The following is a 22,690-nucleotide window of genomic DNA, read 5'->3' as shown; positions in this document are numbered from 1 at the left end:
GCATGTTGCATACATCATAGGATTGAGTTTGAATGACATTATAAAACCAATCGCACAGTTTTTCCATGATCTTTAATAAAAAAATATGAATTAAAAAAACATTGTAGACCCTCAAGGTTCTAATTTTATAATATGAAAAAAATGACTTTAGTATGGATGAGTAGATGTGGCCTAATGACCTCCCTCTTCTTTTGCTAACGAATATGAGCTTGTCCATCAAAGCAACCATTGCACCGTAAAGATTTAAAGTTTAGTTAAAACTGATGAAGCCGTTCAGAAGCAGGTAAAGCACTCATAATAAGAAGCACCTGGAATATGGAGGAGTTATAAGCAAATTGATGAAATTTGTAATAATGTGCTGATAGTGATGGAAAACATAATGGAATAAAAGAAAAAATTGTAAGCAGAGATTATTTAATAGAAAACATAATGGAATAAAAGCAAACAAGGAAGAAAAAAAGAAACACTTACTGATAGTGATGGAAAAATAGCAAGAGCAAAGCCGAGAAGAGCATTATGCAAAAGATCTTGAACCACATACTACAAAAAATTTAACAAAATGAAAACAAATTGTAAAATAGGAAATAGGGAGAGAGATTGGAAGGCAAGAATTGGAGGGGAAGTGAGAGAAGTAGACAAAAGCTCGTTCTGTCAATGAGAAAGAGAAAGAAAATGAGTAATTTGTGGATAATGAGTTCAAAAACAACAATTAGAATATATGGCATTAACTATAAGGATGGCAATGGGGGCGGGTGCCCGCGGGGGCTAATAGGGCAGGGGTTGGGGCGGGGGGAATTTTTTACCCCCCGCTTAGAAACGGGCTGGAGGGTGGGGGAGTGTACCCCTGCCCCATCCCCCGCCCCGCCACCCATTTTAAAAAAATAAATATATAAAAATATATATGTATATGATTATATATATAATATATAATTTAATTAGTTACAAACTTATGATAATGATATTATTAGTTATATTTATTATATAATGTATATTTAGTATATGTAATATAATTGATATTTTCAATTACACTAATAATTATATATGTGTACTAACACAAATTATTAATTGGTTATACTATATTTACTAATACATTTATACTAAATCCCTAATTACACTTAATACAATAACATTTTTTTCTCAAAAAAAAAGCACAAGTACAATAATGAATTGGTGATTGTATTTGTGCCAAAAGTGAAAACTTGACTACTTTAATTGTATTTATACCATCATGTTGGATTGTATTCAAATAACTTTTGTTTGATTATTTTTATAAGTTTCAATTGTGAAATTACAATGAATAATAATTTGATGATGTGTTGATATTTTAGCACTTAATTATTTGTTAAATTTTAACTATAATAAAATTATATAACAAATTTTTATTAGTCCCGCGGGGGAAGCGGGGCAGGGCGGGGACGGGGCGGGGGGAGCGGGGGAGGGGAGATGGGGCGGGGGCAGGGGGAATTTGTAGGCAGCGGGCCGGGGGACAGGGGAGAGGTCCCCCGCCCCATTGCCATCCTTAATTAACTAATTGAGAGTAATGTCCGTGTTTGGATAAATATTACTTTGACAAGAAGATTATGGCTTTAGCAGTATTGCTAGCCAATTAGTACTTATGAATTCTATTGCCCTATAAGTATTAATCATAAATATATAATTAATGTTTCAAAAAAATGTAGCAAGGCTAAAACTGGTGCAGTACAGTTCTAGTTTGAAAACCAGCATTTACTTCATTATTCCATTCAAATGGATCCTTATCTAACAAGTCAGTTAATATTCAAATGGTTAATTTTATACGCTAGAAGTACACTAAGAGATCGTGCTTTGTAATGTAGAAATGATCAGAAGCCATTTGGTTGTCAGTCATTATATGTAGAAAATAATCTAACTGACTAGAAAAGAAGGTGGGTTTGGAGAGTTTGGCTGGTAAAGGGGGTGTAGTCTCAAGGTTCTCAAACCACTTTGGAGGTCAGATGGGTGAGTTTTTACTCAAGGACTTAAATTAGGACGATCTTAGAAAAACCAGACATAATCAAGGATTGTGCAACAAAAAGATTCATGGTGCTTCTACGGCCAATAGTTCATTAATCATTATTCAATGAAAATGGTAGAATTTGGATTCCTACAAACCTATTTGTGTTACAAAATACAAAATTTGTCTTTGATTAATCAACCATACACTTCTTGTAATACAAAATTTGTCTTTGATTGTCATGTCGTTTAATTTAGGCTAAAGAACGCAACCACTCAAAGACAGTCTTTTTGAAAGATAGATTCACATGGAAATTAACCAATGAAGTGCGGATATGCAAAGCAGAGAATTTGTAGTGGTGTAGCTGATTCCATAATTATCTTCTGTTTGAGTGGATAAGATTTGTACAGGTGCATTTGTGGCCTTCCTGATTAGGACAACTAGCCCTCTAAAAGGATCTCTTAAAAATCAAGTCTCCAAATGGATTTTCTAGCTTGAACCTAGTTAGAATGATGTAGCAAGTTTAAAGATAAGAATAAACCTACTACCCTTGTAGCCTCTAGAGCTCAACCACTCGTATCCCAACTCTCATATCCTTAACTCCCAGGTTTATCAGCAAAATTATGGTTTTTAATGCAACTAGAAAGTGATGCGAATTGCTTGGACAAACAATCCCACAGTTTTTAGTATGTTTAAGATGGATAATTACTAGATTTATGTATCTAGCTGACTAGGTTTAGCAGTTGTATGCTTCTGCCAAATTAACATGCATGAGATTGATAGATTCGCCATTCTTTTTTATATGGAAAAATAATATCATTATATTCATGAACAAAAAGTTGAAAAAGAGAGATCAAAGGGGATACCTACTGATTGAAAAGGTTGAAGAAAGATGACCTCTCAAGTTTTGTTGGCTATCTGTCTTTCATCTGACCCTATATCATGACTAGGTTCATCCATTCTCCAGAAAACAGCATGCGGCTTGTGATTAGTAATTACATGCAGAAACTGCATGTGTGGAGACCAGAGAGCCCTATAAATAGAGTGACCTAACAAGGGGCAAAAGTATAGATTAGTTAATAGAGCATTAGATGTTCTCTAGAGTTCCCTTGAAACACTTCAATGGGGACAATTATTTTCTGCCTCAATTAGGCCAAAGAATTCAGCCTTGTGAAGTGTTTGGGGGAACTCCCGAGTTCATTTGATACATATTAGCAATTTTGACAAAACGAGTTTGTTTTTTATAGGCGCTTTTATAAGACCTCATCATTATTCTCTCTCCAGCCTTTTTTTTTGTTATTTTTATCTTTTTCAGTACTGGATAAATTTTTCTCATCAAATTTCTCTCTTAGCCCTCCGTGGACGCTTTTTCATGTTAAACAACTATGTAAATCTCTTACCTATTATCTTTTGTGTGGCGACCCCACTTCCCCCTGAGGCGAACCAAAGGGTTGGCGGGCCGTCTGCCCAACTCTCGCCAGGACTCACGCGAGCAATCTAACCTGAATCCTTTCGAAGAATAACCTAATATATTACAAAACAATTTTTTCCGAATAGGATCATCCTTAAAGCCACATTAACTTCAGAGACAGCAGTGATAAAATAACCAGTCGGTGCTCTTAAACGTCCTACGTGCTACGTACCAAAGTATAAAGTCGCACCAATCCGGATAGATACATACATAAATCCCAAATACAAACTTACAAACCAAGTAATCGAATTAGGGTTTACACATTTTCCAGCTTCAAGTGGCAATCCAAAAAGAAAAGTACATTATCCAAAAAAAACACATTACAGCCCACAGAATAAGTTATAGTAGTCAAATACAATCCATAAGGAAAACATAAGTAAGCATCCAGCTTTCAGTTTCCAGGACCTGTTAAGGAAAACAATAAACGTGGGGTGAGCTAAAGCTCAGTGGTGCCCCAAAACATGCAATCACATAAATCAAACAACGGATAACAATTTAAACAAATTTAATCAATTAAGAAAGCGTATATAACCGCACAAGGTAGGATACAGGGGCTCTCGGGAGCCATTCTCCTCGCTTGATCAGATACCCTCGTAGTTGACCCTCCGTCAACTTTCACTACTTATAGTCTATGTAGATCCACTTATTTTAATCCTAACCCGTCACCGTTCATACCTCTGCTTCGGGCCCGAACTTCGTCTACCGACGCAGTATACTCGAGATATACCCGTATAAAATTAGTCGAGGGATTCACCCAAAGACGTGATTGCAATCAGATTCAAGCGTCGAGGAATTCACCCAAGGACGTGATTGCAATCAGATTCAAGCGTCGAGGGATTCACCCAAATGACTTTTGTAGTTAGATTCAAGCGTCGAGGGATTCACCCAACGACGTAACTACATTTAGATTCATGGTAGTTGGATACAAGAGTCGAGGGATTCACCCAACGACGCAACTCCATTTTTGAATCAAGGATTTAGGAGAAAATATTTTGCACAAGTCACCACTCGAACGGCTAGTGTGATAAAGTACACACAGCTCACTTCGATGGATCAGAAACCAATTTTTTTCAACTTATCACATAACAAGTCAAGGAAGCACTTTAAACGATTAGGCATAGAACAAGCAGGGACACTCACCAAGAGTGGAGTTCAGATATCAAGTTGGAATCGAATTCCGCGTCCTCGCAATACCCTAGAAAACCAGGTTTTAAAACTATAAGTGTTGTTATACGGGTTCTTGGTTTATAAATACAAGGTTATCTGGTACATAACTAGTTTATCTACTCCAAATAAATCAACAATTTCCCTAGAGTTAAACTGATGAAAGTGATGAAATACTTCGTAGGATTTCTTTCTTTCTAGAGATGCAAACCAGAACCAATTTGCTTTGAATAAGATTTCTTGCCAAACAAGTTTTCTGCGCCGTTTATTTAAAATTATTAAAATCAAGTTTGACCTTTAAAGTACAAATATAACACTTTCAATTTCTATTCAAGTTCCAGGTTTATAACTATAAAGGTTTATTGAGTATATAACTAGTTTATCGTTTCGAAGTAAATTCAAAGATTTACTTAGGTTGAAACTTGGCAAAAGTAGTAAAAATGTTTCTTGTAGTTTTCCCTATAAAAGGTAATTAGTATTATTTTCTTGAGATAAATCGACAAATCACTTAATATCAAAACTAGAAAGATACTTCGAAAGATTTCTTTTAAGCTATGGTTCTTGTAAAAATTGTCACTAAAAACTATTTTATCTAAAATAAAGTTTCTTGCTGAGCAAGTTTCTACATTTTTAATTAAAGCTATTAAAACTCTTATCTTGGAACTTTTCCTACCGACAACTATCCAAGGCAAATCTTCAAGAAAGAAAAGGAATTAAAATAAGACTTGGGATTTTCAAAAGCTAGAGAAATTATTTTCTATAACTATTAAGGCTAGTTTAAGCTAAAGGAAAATTTATCGAGTTGGAAAGTTTTAGGCAAAACACTAGATATTGAGTTTTATAATCTAATACTAGCTGGAAAAATATTTTTGATTAATTTGATCACAGTTACTCGAGTTCGCAAGGTCGAAACGACTTTCACAGTTTTGATTCCATTTCGCAATCATATTATGGATCAAATATGGCAAAATCACATAGCAAATCACTAGGGCTTCGTCAATCATTAGCCCTAGATTTCAACAATTGCATTTCTGATAAAAATAAAATTGAACGACCAAGGCTTCATCAATCATTAGCACTTGGTTTCAGCAAGCCCATCATAAGCAAATAAAAATAAAAGTAAGGCCTCCAAGACATTCCAGCAATTAACTTTCATCACCCTGTAGTACTTATAAAATCATTCAAATGGCCAATGCTTCATCAATCATTAGCTCTTGACAACCAATACACACTTTCAAATACCAATTCATTCAAAACAAGAACAAAAACTATAACCAACTCGAGATCCAAATGATTCCAAGAATCTAAAATATCCATTAAACTTTCCACTTTTATTTTCTAGAATCACTATACATATAGATTATAATCTGTCCAAACCAAGCTAAAGTAAATAATACACAAATCCAGCAAATAAACTCACCAAAAGTCCCAACCAGTTCGGTCATGCTGGAAAAATATTTTCCTTCAAAAATTGCTTTAGTTCATGTTCCACAAATCAAACAATTATGAAAATTATACTGTTGTAGAATAGATTTTTAATACTATCACATCCCAGAAGACACTTTTCAGAGATTCAAATCACAATTGGGCCAAATATTCTATCCAAGTCAAGAATTCAGTTTCCTGAGGAAACAGGACATTCAAACAGGACAGCCTACTTTGAGGAATCACGGACAGCAGTACACTTGGAGGAAAAATATGAAATTTCTACAAAACAAAGGCCCATGACTCTAGTTTCAAATGCCACTGACGGCACCTCAATCGGATTTTCCTACACCAAGATATAAGCATTTTACTGAGACTGGTCAGAGAAATCCGAAAATCTGGAAACTCATTTTTCACTTGTGAAAAACTCCTTTTTCTCTTTTAATACCAAAATGTTTTTATTCAAACCATCCATACATTTCTTATAGAACTCCAAAACAACATATTCCAGGCATTTCCATCCATCACGTTTCAAGGAAAAATTTAAAAACCAAGCTGAGATTCCAACTCAACCTTCGGCTACCACAAAAGAAATTCCAGCATTCATATACCAACATTTTTGGTTCCATCTTCCAATATATCAAATATTTCATTGCTAAACAACTTACACAACTTAGAATTTACAACTCTTATGTATTTCTAAACCATTATATTCCAAGGGAAAAATAAAATAAATTTCCAGAAACCAATTAAAATTTCCAAAGACAACTGAAAATCCCTGCTCAAGCCTCTCGGCTATCAAGACTTTTCCAGCACTTAGAGGTTTATAAATCCAACTTTTCCTTAGCTAAAACATGGTTTTAGGTTCTCAAATTTGTCATGCATCAACTTATCTTAACCAATTAACATTCTAGTTCGGAATTAAATTCAAACAATGGTCACAAACCTCAAAATTTCCAGGTTCAAACTCACGGTAGTTCACAAAAATTTTCCAGCAATTATAAGTTCTTAATCCAGTTTTTCCTCGGTTAAAACAGAGTTTAAGTACTCCATTAAGACATGCAAACTCTTAGCTAGCTAGTAGAGATTTTCATACCAAAACCAGATTCAAACAGCAATTAAACTCATCTAAAACAAATCCAGAAATTCTGTTTAGCTTGGCCTCGGTCGAACTTACGTGTAGCAGATTTCTAATTCATTTTATTTTTCTGATTTAAACCCATTAATTAGCTACATGCAAAGCTCAATTATCATGTTATTAACTAGTTAATCATGGTTACAAACTCCAAACAACAAAATTGAATCAAATGAAGCTGTAAAATACAGGACAAGCTCTCGGCTGCAACAATTCATAAAAACAGAATTTCTTATGTTTCTTGATTCATCATCCGGCTGCACAGAGTTAACATGCAAAGCCCTAATCAACTTAATCATCCAAGTTTTAATTAGCTAAACACGGTTTCATGCTCAGATTATCGAAATTAAGCAGATTACAACTGCATTTTTCATCTCAAGCTCACGGCAGAAATCATTTTCACTGGATCGGATTTTTCTCAAGCTCCTAATTCCTCATCCGGACACTCAATCCAGCATGCGTACATTAATCTTTGTGTTATCAACTTAGCTAATCACAACCTTATGCTCAGATGATCACAGCTAGCAAAGTAAGAACCGAAATTTCCAGAAACAAGCTGCAATTCCAGCTTCAAACTTTCGACAGCTTTAATTCTTTTCCAAATCAGATTTCTTAAGTCACAAATCCTCATCTAACCTCACAAGCACCACATGCAAGTCCATAGCTGACCTCACTTGCCTATAACCAACTAATTTCAGCTCAGAAGTTACCTCAAATGGAGCTCACACACACGGTTAGCAGCAGAAATAATCCTCCTCCCTTCGGCAGCCCAGAAATTGCAGACCGCTATCTCTCCCTCTCTCCCTTGCTCTGGCTTGCGGCTGGATGAAGGAAATGTGGTCTCAAGCTCTTCACCAGCTCACGGATGGAAGGCAGAATGGATCGCAAGTCACTCTCTTCCCTCTATAAGTTACGGACAGAAAGAAAAGAAACAAGAAGCTCGGCTCCATCTTGCTCACTCTTGTCGATGGAACCGAGACTGCAGCTCTCAATCTCTCTTGCTCTCGGACTAAGGTAAAGGAAGAGGTGAGGTGCGGTTGTGGAGAGGGATTGCAGTGGTTTCGGTGGAGTTGTGCAGAGAAGGAAATGAGATTGTGAAAGCGGTATCTTGGTATTATTAAGAAAGGAAGAAATGGTTTGCGGTTTTGTGTTATGAATTGGAGAGTATGGTATAAGGTGCCGCTGTTTTGGATCAGAGATTGCGTGTAGGAATCAATTGCGTATCGATTTAGCAAAAATGTGATTGGCCGGTAGTTTTTTTTTTTTTTTTTTTTTTTGTCAATCGTCAACTCTACTCCTATTTCTACTCTATTCTAACCTAACTAGAGGGGAGATCCAACTGGACCTATGGGGGGACCGATGGGGACAGAACCACCACCAGACCAGATTGGCCAGTAGTTGCGGTGATTGAATTTGCTGTCAGGGGGTTTGTTTGGTTTGCATGAAAATGTAAGGGTATTTTAGTCTTTTCACTTTGCTCCCTAATCTCAACTTAATTTCTCAATTCCAACTTAATTCTAAAAATTATCCCCAAGTGTGATTTGAACGCCTAATCATACCCTAATATACCTGAACCATTATTATCAAATATTTATCGATTAAACTTGAATATTAAGGTTCCTAGTAATTCTTATATTATTTAGCGATTAAATTAGTTATTAGAATTTTCAATTATTATTTCTCAAGAAATAGAGTTAATCTAACTCGAAATTTATCGTTTTAGCAATATAAAGTCAAGTGAAACAATAATTTAATCCAAGGGTGTCAGTTTGCACATAAAAATTATTTTTACGCACTTATTGTGAAAACAAAGAAAGATAAGGATATATTTATCGAATTTTCACGCATTAAGTATGTTTAGTATATTAGAATCATATTTATCTAAAATTCATTGGTCTTCATCTTAACGCGGAAATTCCTATTAACATTTAACATTATTAACGATTAAAACTAGTTATCGGAAATCAAAGAATTTATTTTAAAGTAATAGAATTAATCTAACTCAAGAAATATTAATTTAGTATAGCAAAACCGAATAATTTAATATTGGCACAATTATATTATTTATTACATAGAAATTATCTTTACACTTTTATTTCAAAACAATTAGTTACAATACTAGAATTCAAAGTAATTAATGATTAGATCAATGAAATAGTTTACCATCGAAATATGAAGTTAATGTAACAAAACTAAGAAGTTTAGTAGTTTAGCACAATTCTTTTATTTTGCACATAACGTTTAATTCTACATACTTATTTAAAAACAATTGGACTTCGTGCTAAAATTTATTAAAGAATTAAAATGCAAATAAAATATGCACTGATATTTATATGTCTATTTTCAGGGTTCTCACATTTTGCACTTGCAGGCACGTTAGGAAGGTTTCAACTTTTATTTTCTTCATATGTTTTGCTCGAAATTCTTTGGGTTTAGTAATGATTCTTCGTTTTGTCTTCATACTTTTTTTCTTAATAGGTATCGAATTTTTTATCTTAATAATTTCACCTCGTATATTAAGGAGGATGAATATGATGAAAGTAATAAAAGGTGTTGATGAAATTTCTTCATTTTATTTATAATAGTCCTTGCTACGTTCTTTCTGATTCATTCTCCAAATTAATAGAGGAAAAAAAACATAGTTTCACTTAAACTAAAGAAAACGTAAAAGCAAAACAGATGCCCGTGTAATGCACTAGGTGATAACTAGTTAGTAATGAGATAGTTGGCATGGCCACATTCCAAAGTATCTTCTACATAAATTAAATATTTGTACCATAACATAAAAACTAGTTGAACTTTGAAGCTCTTGTTTTGGTAAGTTAGGGAAAGAAAAAATTCGTGAACAGTTTTATCTTCAAAGCTTGGTTAGTCAACTTCATATTTTGATGCTCCATTTTAGAAAAAGGAAAAAGGCCATTTTGGTCCATTATCTTCAGAGTTTTGATCAATTTAGTCCCTTATTTATCACTGTAGCCATTTTAGTTTTTTATCTTTACAAAAAAAAGAGATAATCTAGGATATCAAACAGAAAAAATGAAAATCTCTAATGGAATTAGTTAAGTGCAAGCCATGTGAAGTGCTGAAAATGACTATTTTGGTCTATTACCATCAAGATCATGTCTAATTTTATCTTTTCAGTAATTTAAACTCGCATTTTCACAAAATAAAATCAATGTTGGACTTTTAATGAGAAACTAGAAAACCATAATAAACATATAAGGGACAAAATTGGACATGACTTTGAAGATAATGGACCAAAACCATCATTTCTAATAGTGCACATGCCTTATATGTAACTAATTCTGTTAAAAAATTCTAATTTTCCATTAGAGGTCTTAAATTGGCATTCTTTTGTAAAGATAAGAGACTAAAATGGTCATGAAGATGGACAAGGGACTATATTGGCCAAAATCCAAAAGTTGAAGGATCAAAATGGCCATTTTCCTAAAAAATGTGAAGACTATTATGAGCATTACTCCCCACACTACACATACTCCCTCCGTCCCAATATTAGAGTCGTTTTATGGAGACATGATAATCATATGTCTAGATAAGGTGGCATTAATAAATTGACAATAACATGTGTTAAATTTGAAATGATGACTCTTATTTTGAGACATTAATAAAGTAAAAATATGACAATAACAATGGGATGGAAGGAGCAAAGAGGATTATAAAAATTCAAAATGGTAGATTATCAATTTAATGCACATATATTTCTACACTATTATGTGTTTAAGTATATATTAATTTTCTTTCGTATAACATCATGACTCCGCTAGTAATTCACTTGACATCTCCAATTATGTTTCATTCACGTACGATTTCTTTAATAATTTCTATGAACAGTCTATGCTTTAAAATGATCTCAGAGACAGATACGAAGACGATATGACCTCATGCTGAATGTTGAGTTACGCTTCCCCTTCCCAGTTGTTAACTGTTGAATTTAGTGAGGAAAATGAGCAATATCTAATCATGTAGGTGGCAAAATTATTCATTGCAGCTTCATGTGGTTATGTGTTTGGCCAGTTTTCACAACAAAAATGGTATTGTTAGTCTGCATGGTTGTCAAACATTTTAGATATATGCTCTCAATTCCAAAAAGCTAGTTGAAAACAATTCAATTATTTTTGAAAAACCGATTTGGGAAAGATTTAGTCAAGGTTCAACCAACGATTCAAGCCTCTTAAGTTTCAGAAATTTTCCCTTGAGTAACCAGCTTCTTGTCATCCAATAGCTCAAGAGTAACATAAAAGAAAATTTAATAGATACTTAGAATCATAGTAGGGTAGAAATATATGCGTCTTAAACTGATATTTTACCATTATGAATTTTTATAATCTCTTTGTGTGTAGGGTGGTGTAACTTTTGGAAAATTGCTGTTGACCGATGTGGCTAATAAAGTTATCTTGAAAGCTGTTACACGATTTCAAGGTACATCTAAATCATGGTAAGCTCAAACAAACAATTCATCTTTCATCAAGATGGTAATGACATAACAAAGGACTAATACATGGCTAAAGTTTGTACTTTCGTTTGAGTATCTAATTATAGACACATACAAACAAGGTCTATTATAAAATAAAACATGACATTTATGAAGTTCTTGACATTATGGGTGTCAAATTCATGGGTCATGCTATGGCCTAATATGTCGAGGTTTGCTTTCTAGAATTGCACTTTTACCTCTTACCATTACGAAATCCTTTAACTCAAAAGTGATTTCCAAAATGGTATCTTGGAGGGACTATTTATGAATATGGTTTTATGTACAATGAAAGTTACTAGTGACAATATTTTAGTAGTTTTAGGTGAAATTCCTTGTATCAAAATGATTTTTATAGCTTTAAAACAAATTCTTGGATGAGGGTTTTGGGATTCACCATTTGACGGTGTGGCAGCTTCTGATGATGAATTTATAGGTTTTTTGGATGGTAAAGCTTTGTATTAGCTTATGAGAGATTGGAATTTCATTGATATTCTTGCTGTTGCCTTTAATCTTCAAACTGAGATTGGAATTTCTTTGATAGCTTTCTTGCTGCATTTGATCTTCAAACTTAGCAATTACTTGATCATCATGGTGATAGCATTCACCCGAATTAAGAGAAAGGCTTGCTACAACAACATATACACAACATACCAAACAACAATGACTTATGATAAACATTTAATCCTAATATGCAGAAGTAATTATCTTCTTTCTCGCAAAACAACAACGAAACAAGGAATGAAAATTATAAAAGTTATTCAAATGGTAGGGTGGCTAAACCCCTACCATACTAGGTGGTTTTCTTTGAAGGGAAAAAAATAAAACTAAGAACATATTACATTAAGCACAAGATTTGCTCCTTGTAATTTTATTTACTTAAAAGTAATGCATTAAGGATTTTGCTTACTTGAATGAAAGATATACAATGGAAATAAAGGTAACTTGAAATCTTGAATATATTATGGCTTCACATGGAAATCAAGTTCCATCTATTCAGTTAAGAATTTTTTTGTAAACTGCCACAAAAAGCCAAATACGAGTTCTATGATATAATGTAGTAGAAAATTTGGAATTAACTTTTTGCCCCTTTGCTAATTTTTTCTAAGTTTAGACTTAGAGGAGTCTTTTTCCAAATGAATTTTTATGTATTATGCATCATTTAGAGGACTATCTTTTTTTGATTAGTAGTCTACTCCTTCGGGAGGACTAACTACTTGGCTTGCATCCTTAGGAGGGTTGTCCGTTTATTTTCACGAGATCTCATTTAAGTATAGTGTCTTTCAATAATCCAAGATAGCTAAAGTTTTAAGAGTTTTCTTAGAAGTTTTTTTTGAAAATAATAGAAATTCATTAATCAAATAGAAGATATAAGATGATGAAGCTTGTCCACCCCTGAGTTGATTACATCATGAACTTTTGGATTTCCTAGAAGAAACGTGTTAGAAGCTCTTGTTGAAAATAAAACTTCAAATGGAACGAGTTAAAAATCCAGGATTTCTCCACACAACCTCTCATACTTATGTCCTTCTTCTAAAAAAGAACTGCTTTGCTAAGTCTTTTGAGATACTCTACTAGATGGACGAAATGGTTGTTGATAACCTGGAAAAGTTCCTCCTCAGTAGCTTCCTTTGTTTTCTTTTCTCCTTTAGTGAAATCATCATCACCATACCCACTTCATTCATGTTCTTCTAGGATATCCACAAATACTTGCTCGAGCTCTTCATCAGAGTCATTCCCTTTTTTCTATGTTTACTTCATGACCATCCACTCTTTCTCTTTTTTTTTTTTTTTAAGATGCATGCCAATTTGTACAAGTAAATAAAATTTTCTTTCTTTGACCTTTAAGAGATGCAATGTACGTAGCATTTCCAAGCAGCAACTTGAACCTCTTTCACTTTTTCTATGCAAGCTTTAGTAGTTAGGGAACTCTATTATTTGATGGACAAAAGAGAGAATAGCCTCAAGTGAAATGATAGTAAGACTCCCGATAATGCATTACACGGAGAAGAATCTGTTATCACTTCAAAGTGCACCCTCATGTTTACTACTTTTGGTGGTGGCCTAAGAAAACAAGAGCACTAGTTTCCCCATAGAAGTTCATTAGTGGTGTAGAGCTTGTCTATCCTTTTAGTTTTTGCTGGAATTGTTACCTACTAGTTTCACATTAGGATAATGCTATGGTGACTTATCGTCACCTCACTTTTGAATATTTTAATGATAAAACTAGTTATAAGCAGTCCCCACCTGCTAGACCAGTACTTTTAACGATCATTTTGTTACTAGTCATTCAAGTTTCTTGAGTCCCAGAAACTTGAAAAGTAAGGTAAGGAGGTAAAGTAGTAAATTTGACCATAAAATTGGTAAATTTAGCCATAAAAATATTAAGCTTTAATATCAAATGAGAATTACTCTTCATTGCAAAAATGGTAAAATGAAATTTACAAATTCTTTCGCTAATTTTACCAAAAAAAAGTGTCACATGTCCTCTTAAACCATCTCTAATTATTAAAAAAAAAAGATTATTGTCGAGTCCCATTGTTTCCCCACCCCTTTTAATCCATTTTGATCTCAAGGCAAAATATATGCGACTGTACTACCAATTTTTCATCAATACTTCATAAACCAAAACCCAAAATCCTTAGCGGTTTGTTATTGATATCAATCCCAAAATCTTTCTTAACTTTTAAGGATCTTTAGGTTCAATTGATGTTGCTTTGATCTCCTAATCAGAAGTGGCCGAGGATTAGACAATGTCAATTATTTAGAATTTTTGTATTAAAAAAGTATAACCTTTTGAGAATAAGCAAGCTGCAATATGATTATCTCCGCGTTCTGCAGCTGAAAAACTTTTTGCTCAATAGAGTTTGTCAATTTTTTGCTTTATCTGCACCATTGATGAAAAATGTTGTTTCTTTTCTGGTAAACATGCATTGATAATTCAAAAAGTTATGTTCTTTCCACCAAACATGCATTGCTAGTTGAATTCTTTTGCCATTATAGTTCTCTGCGATCAATAATTTGCATGCCGGCTTCGCCTTTTCTAAATTTAAAGGGAGTAGTTAGTCGGAAGGATAGTGCAAGAACTGGCGAAAGGAAAAGGGAGGGAGGATCGAATGAAACTTAGCAGGTATATGTTGCTAGGCTAAATAGAGCAAGGTGATTTTTTTGGAATAGTTCAGTGATTTACTTGAGAAACAGTAACATTAGATGAGAAAGTGGGAAGGTATTTTGATTATAGTGTAAATTGTGCTACGAAAATAATAAGTTTGAATACTGATTTGGTAAGCATTAGTTTTGCCAAATTCACTACTTAATAGCACAAACTTACTATTTTATATGTGAAATCTATACGAAGTTGGATTAGAATTAATTACAATAATAGTAAGTTTTGAAAAACAAATGGTAAGTCTTATTAATAAAAGGTATTTTTTGTAAGGAACTAAAATTTACTACTTCATTGCACAAACTTACCAATATATTTTTGAAACTTACTTAATGCTTGGTTAGGAAATTCTTTACAATTATACTAAATTGTGGAAGATAAATAGAAACTTTGTGTATTGAAATGGTAACTTATATGGATGACTAAAACTTATTAATTTATTGTCCAAACTTACCATTTTACTTGAAAAACTTCCATACAGCTAGACTAGTAAGTTTAATGAGATCAATAGTAAGTTTTGTCAGATAAATGGTAAATTTGACTAATAAAAAGGTAATTTTCAAAATTTATTTTTTTATTGCACAAACTTACTATTTTACTTGAAAAACTTACATACAGCTAAATTAGTAAGTTTAATCAAAATGATAATAAATAAAAAGGTAACTTTTAAAATTTGCTCCTTTATTGGACAAACTTACTAATTTACCTTAGAAACTTACCTATCACTAAAATGAGTAAGTTTGACAAAAAAATATAGTAAATTTCATTACATAAATGCTAAGATTCAATATTAAAAAGGTAAATTTTGTTAAGTACTTAGAACTTACCATTTTACAAGACAATCTTATGCATTGAGTTGGAAAAGTTACATGTAGTTTTGGATGAATTATTTAATTCACAAAAAGGGGATGCAGAAGACTCTAAACTGTCACAAAAGGAAAGAAAACCGAATGTTTAAGTCAACTGCCATTATTTTATATTAATTCACCTATTAGCATCTGTACCATAGCACTATTCATCAATAATTTTCGATCCATCCATCCTAAATTGAAGACAGACAACTTAAATGTTTCATGTGTTATCATAAATATAGCAATTTAATTTACAAATGAAAAGCATACAAAACGAGAGATTACACACAAGATAGAATATTTTCGGTAAATTAAATCTAACACATTTCTGAGCTATCAATATAGATTTAGAACATACGTTGATCACCAAATTTGCAGTGTATCGACAACCTCTGCCATCAGAAGCATCAAAATTTTAAAATTTTGGTTAAATATCTAATAGTATTCTTATATTTTTATGGGAATCATTAATTTTGCATTTAAATTAAAGGATTCGTGCAATTTCTAAAGAACTAATGAGACAACACTATAATTGCAAACGCAAAATGCAATATTTTGTAAATCTACAAATGAATCTAAACAGGATTTGGCTCTGTTTGGATATTGCTATTTTTTAAAAACTAGTTTTTCAAATACAATACTACAGAAATAAACAAACAAAAACAACTTCAAAAATATCATCAATTCATAAAAAACAACTCACAAATACAATAATAATAATAATAATTCTATCACTTCTTCTTCTTTCGTCATCCATCACCGCCATTTCCACCTACCACCAGCACTACCACCATCCCCTCCCTCCTCTCTTCTCTCACCTTCTCTTTCTCCCCCTCCTTCCTTTTTCCTCTTCCTTCCTTTCCCTCCTTCCTTCTCCTCTCCTCTCCTTACCCTTTCCCTATGCCAGAAACTCCTTCCTCTCCACTTCAGATCTAGTTGATGGTGCACGGCCATCGATCAAATGGTCATGACTAGCTTCTGATTGCAACCAATTACTACTAGATCTAAATCTCTGGTTGTGGCCCTTTGGTTGTGACTAGTCACGGAGGGGGAGAGAGAGGGGAAGGGAAAGGGTGCCGGCGGGAAAAGGGAAGGGAGGAGAGGAAAAGAGGGAGAAGGAAGGAGGGGGAGGGGAGAAGACAGAGAGAAGAAGGGAGAGGAAGAGAAAGAGAGAAAAGAATGGAGGAAGGAGGAGGGAGAGGATGGTAGCGGCGGGTGGTAACAGTTAGTGGTGTAAACTTTTAAAAATACCTAAAATGTTTTAAATTCAAAAAATACCCTAAAATACATCTAAAAAAATACCCCTGAAAACACCCTAATACATCTATTAAAAAAATTTTCAAATACAAGACTAATAAAATTTTTGAAAAATACTCTAAAAAATACCTAATCTTTAGCAGAGAGAGAGAGAATAAACATGCCTCTCTAAACAGCTGCTCCAAATGCAAACTACGATCAGCTGAACCAACAATCTTTAGTATTAATAACTTCCATTATTATATTCAAAAGAAACTGCCCAAAAAATGCAAAAGAATTCGAAGGCGGCTTCAATTACACTTGTAACGGCCAAGAAAACTGATTCTTCATCTATTACACGAGTTTATTTTCACAATGACATTCTCCTTCAAAATTATTGCCAAATTATCGCATTTTCAAATTTATTCCTTTGTTAATTTACTTGTTGCCATGTTGTCCTCTTATATTCTTTCTTTATGATAGTCACAATCCGCATCGATTGTTAACGACATTTCAACAGTTTAAATTTTACTACTTATGACAATCTCAAAGGTAAATAAGGTTATTTCTCCATCTATTATTGAGTCAATTAGTATTTTCTCACATTAGATTGGCTCATATAATAGTGTTTTAACTTGGGTACTATTAGTGACCTAGTTATATTCTCTTTTCTCTCTTTTTTTTGAAAGGGTTTTTGTTATGAGTCCAAAAATGCAAGAGAATTTTTTGTTAATTATCTTTTCCCTCTTCAGTGGAATTTTTGCTGTTCACAAAAACTGTAATCATCACATATCTTGAAACGCTTACTCGTGTGTCAAACAATTTGAATTTTTACAAACTTCTTAAAATGTACAAAGTTAGGAGACCGCCATATATAAAATTGCATGTTACAAGAAAAAAGAGAGGAACTTGTAATATTATGATAAAAAATAATGCTAAGTAGGAATAATGGTAGGGAAAAAAAAGTTCCTCTGCAAATTTGCAATTTAGGGGGTGGTCGATACTTTTGAAGCACTAATTGTAAACCTACTTCCCCTTTTCAATTTGCTTATAGAATGTCCTTAAGGCACCAAACAAAGAAAAATCATGTAATATATGGAAGGAAAGATCTACAAGTGATTCTTTTCCTTTGATAGGGAGCCTATGTGGCAATAACTAGATTAACAAGGGAATAAAAACTGAAACAGTACTACTTTGGATTATTTTTTGAAAAGTAGGTTATTTTAGCCAAAAACTTCCTATTACACATTAAAATTGTCTTAAACATGATTCAATTATTGATTTGAATGGGACTTATTATTTCAATGAGTTTTATTAGAAATTACAGGTTTCCACTGATTTTTAAACTGATAGGCTACCTCTTTTATGCTAATGAAAAAATCGATGGTTACATTAGAGGATAAGCTAGTCATTTTGCCTCCATAAACACTATTTAAGATGCTGATGCACCACGCACCAATTACATAAAAAGAGGGTACAATAGTCATGCTATGCTGAAGTCCCTATTAGGGCTATGGATGAATCGAACCCTTAACTAACAGTTTAGCCTTGATTCTAGTTCGATTTTCAATGAACTTGAGGTCGAATTTGAATAAGAATTAAGATTCATTTATAGTATCAAATTGAGTTCAAACTTGTAGATACTCGGCTCATTAAGGCTCGATTCGATTCCAATAATTTTTTCTATTTTTTATTTAGAATATCAATATTAGTAATAATTTAATATTAAATTGAAGGATTAAACAAAACTTTGAGCCCTCGAATTGAGGTTGAACCCATCGAATATTAAATCGAATAGATGTCGAGTTTAGATTTTGAGCTCGTATAGGATTCGAGTTCGAACTCAAAACTTTGAATGGAACTCGAACTGTGGAAAATTCGATTCGATTCGATTCATGTACAACCCTAATCTATATCACAAAATTGTAAATTAGCTTAACCTATTGCACTATCATACTTGTCATTCCTTAACTACCCCTAAAAGTAACATCCAAACTCCATTTATATATGCCTATGAATCAAAGAGTTTGGTTAACAGGTGCCCCGGGCCAATCAAGAGGGTTTCATGTGCTAATTTTTTAGTAAAAATAAATTAATTTGAGAAAGTTTATTATATGTAGGGGTATAATAAGTGTGAGTGTATGTATTTACATCACATCTTTCTCGAATTTCAATTGTACCTTTATTTTCCTTACTGCAAATTGTTGCTCTTCTCATGCTTGGTATTTTCATATTTGATGTAAATTGAGATTCAATTTTATGGTTTCTTGGACTCTTTTTGGGCAGTGATATTATTCTGGAAGACCATGACTGAAGTCTCTTTTTTTTTTTGTTTTTGTTTTTTTGCTCTTTAGGGTTAAACATGGACGAGTTCTTCTCTGATTGCAGTTTGTACTGAATCAACCCCTTTTTAGTAAATTCTCGACTTGTCAAAACAATTGGCTAAAACATGAAAGGTCATTCGACATTGTCATGAATAATTTCACCGAATAAATGGTTCCTATTAACGCCATCATATGGTGCCAAAGTAGTTGTCTTAGGTCTAATTTAATTTTGCTTTTCTTTTTTACCATAACCACCAAAATACGACCAAAAAACAAAACTTTTGTGGGGAACATGTACTCTCTGCCTCTCACGTTTTCCACTGAAATCCTTTGTCATCATTGATTTCAGAGGTTTGTAATAAGTTTCCTTTGCAATTAGTCACATTGAAATTTCTTGATTTTGTTTGCAAAATTTTTTTCCAAATTATAATTTACCAGTACCATTACAGAGTACAATGATGGAAACCGTGAAGGCGACAAAAACACCAACAATCTGAATCACCTTTCCGCTGATGATGATGATGATAAGCAAGTTTTTTTTTTTTTTGGAATAAAAACATCACCAGGATCTTATATGATCCAGCCATAAGGCTATCTGACTTGTCTGATATCACAAGACAGGCAAGGTTGTATGTGGCTCTCCCCTGTGTAAATAATTTTTCTTTAGCATCTCCAGAATTGCCATGGATGCTATTTTTTCTGCTGTCTTCTTGTTTGCTGCAGTTGTCAACAAACATAAATGACACCATTTGCATTAACCTCAAGCTTGCCATCCTCCTCCTTCATGACAAAGATCTCCTTCTGACACAATTCCTTTAGTTCCTACCCAGGTTGGAGCTTTAGTGTCTCAGGGGTAACCAGAGGCTCAAGAAGTGGCTTTATGCTTTGAAATACAACCTCTTTGTCATATCCAGAATCAATGTATATAGCCCCGGCAAGAGATTCTATAATATCTGCAAGAATCTGAAAAATATGAGGTTGTTAGCAACTAAATACTTAAAGAAACATAAAAATAGCTTATGATATCATAAGAAACACTGTGCTACAGCTAAAATAATAAAGATTGTTTTTTAGTTTACATTAAAGATGGAGGATGACCTTGATTACTGGCTCTGACTCCCACCCAGAAGTCGAGTTTTTAACAATAGTGAGAATGCGCCGCTTCAGGTGTTGTGAATCATGTAGTAGAATGTGCCGATGAAGTCCAGCTTTAATTGCAGTTCGTGCATAGCAGTCATTGTTCATAGAAGCTGACCTTAAATCTGTTAATAATCCAGAAGACAAATTGGGATGCTCATTATGGAGGTGCATGGTGATGAGATAATCCAGCACCGCATCCCCAAGAAATTCTAGACGCTGCAAATTCCATTGAAATGGGAACATAGGTAAACATGAAAGATCCACAATAATATCTTTCTAGAAGGCATGCCAGTGATATCTGCAGGTAGGGACTCTGGATGTGCAATGAGTTACTAGATTGACCCTGGCTCTGAAGAGTTTTCTAAATCCGATATACCAGAATTTATTCATGAGAACTTGTTAATTTGTATATAGGGCAAGTAGGGTCGAATCCACAAGGATTGGGAGTAATTTGTCTCTACTGAAGTTCAAGTTATGGGGGGATTTTAGGGAAATTAACAATAAACTATGTGACCAAATATTGCAATTAAATGACAATAAGGTAAAAACTCAAATAATATTGAACAGCTCTAGTCAAGAAGCAACTTCGGAAATAGTTCTTCTAATTGATCATCGATGCAAGAATAATTTCACATATAAACTGATAAACAAGTTATAATTGTTAAACAAGCGATGACAATCAATTTTTTCATAATTATCGATAGCTAAGGTACGACTGTTAGCTATTGCTCTAATTGCAAAATAACCCTAGGTACGACCGTAGAATTAAATTTCACAATTGTTTTAAGATTTAGAAAAATCCTATTCTAATCAAACAACACGCTACGAGAATTGTTTACAAATTAACCCGTATATTTTCCTGACATAACCCCGATTATGCCAGTTGCCACTAATTTAGAACAATCAAACAATTATGAATTCAATTATTCTAATTGGCTCTAGGTCATTGAATTAATCTAACATCCGGGCCTGGGAAAATTGAATAACATAACAACCATAAGAAAATAAAGCAGAAAATATACGAATACCAGAAAATAATAGGAAAACTAAAATCAATTAGATCTCACAATTTGAGTCGAACCAAATCCTCCGTTGTTCCTTGACTAGAAGTATAGGCTTAGCTCATCTCCATTGAGAAAAATCCACGTAAAATTGCAGAGCCAATTTCGGCATACATTGTCCTCAATTCGGGAGAAAGAAACGATGGAATAAGAATGATAATAATGAAAAGAACTATAAAGCCAAAGGATGACTAATTGTCTCTGCTTGGTTCTCACATCTGTAGGAAAAGCCAAAGACCCCAAAAGATGAAAAAGTCAATAGCCAAAAAAGAGTCAAAATTGACGGCTACTTTTTCTATCTCATTCCTACTACTATACGGTTACTCCCAAAAAGAAAGGGAAGAGACTCCTAGACTCTTCTGACTTCCTCCTCTTTGCAAACCGCCAACAAGAAGAAAAGTGGTCCAGTCTTCCAAAATTGCCCCTAGCTGCTGCATATCTTCCACGCAACAAGGAAACAAAATTGAATCAGTCTCCACCTTGTTGACTGTTAGTCAAACTCTTATGCTGGCTACCGTCAAATTGACACCTTTTTATGGTATTTTGTTCCATTCCCTGCAATAACCACAAACTTTCAAAAGTGAGTAGAATCTGACAATTAATTCATATTTGGTAAGGTAATAGGGGAAATTAATTATAAAATAAATGACAAAATTGTGACTTATCAATTCCTCCCACACCTAGATCATGCTTATCCTCAAGCATGAGAACAACAAACAAACACTAATTTCTGACAATAGCAATTGCTCCATCTATCAAGAAAAACACCTATCAAGCATCAATGGCCAAGATCCAAGAAACATCATCTCGGTTAGTTTCTAAACTGCGAACTCCTCCAATTTAAGGCAAACTATTCTAAGAAAAAGGAATGATCGCTCAATATTTATCAGCAAATGATTCAACTATTAACCAGAATCTCAGCATTAAATTCATAAATCAGCAAGCTGACTCTAATCACATATTGACACAACCTTCACACTTCTTTTTTTTATGATCTTTTGTCTTCCTTTTTTTTAACTTTTTAATTTTTTTCTTTTTTGGAGTAATAATAGGCTTAGTCTTTAGCCATTAGAGTCTTTTGACGCGAACTCCAACATTTGTTAGATGAAGGAGCCCAGTTACTCAGTTCACATCGCTACACGATCACGTACTTATAGAAATTACTACTTTTTGATGCGAGAATCGACACTTTTGGTGAAAATTCCCGGTTACTCAGCAGTAACAACTAGCAGAGTACAACCAACTTTTATTCA

At 33.6% G+C, this 22,690-nt stretch overlaps 1 long non-coding RNA gene and 1 other non-coding gene across 2 annotated transcripts; one reads left to right on the top strand and one right to left on the bottom strand.

The window, feature by feature from the left end:
- Window positions 1-3,622: 3,622 nt before the first annotated feature.
- LOC113695425 (uncharacterized) lies at window positions 3,623-8,318 on the bottom strand. Its single transcript, XR_011817066.1, has 3 exons — window positions 7,878-8,318; window positions 4,584-4,638; window positions 3,623-3,848 (listed from the first exon to the last, which is right to left on the bottom strand). It is a non-coding gene; the product is annotated as an uncharacterized lncRNA (long non-coding RNA).
- A 1,372-nt stretch (window positions 8,319-9,690) lies between these two features.
- On the top strand, window positions 9,691-9,780 carry LOC113697643 (small nucleolar RNA R32/R81/Z41). The gene has a single exon (XR_003449928.1). It is a non-coding gene; the product is annotated as a small nucleolar RNA R32/R81/Z41 (small nucleolar RNA).
- The last annotated feature ends 12,910 nt before the right edge of the window (window positions 9,781-22,690 follow it).

The sequence above is a fragment of the Coffea arabica genome, chromosome 6e (genome assembly GCF_036785885.1).
Source record: "Coffea arabica cultivar ET-39 chromosome 6e, Coffea Arabica ET-39 HiFi, whole genome shotgun sequence".
In the NCBI taxonomy this organism is placed as follows: domain Eukaryota; kingdom Viridiplantae; phylum Streptophyta; class Magnoliopsida; order Gentianales; family Rubiaceae; genus Coffea; species Coffea arabica.
The sequence above is the reverse complement of the archived record's forward strand: the minus strand, read 5'-3'. Positions and strand labels throughout refer to the sequence as shown.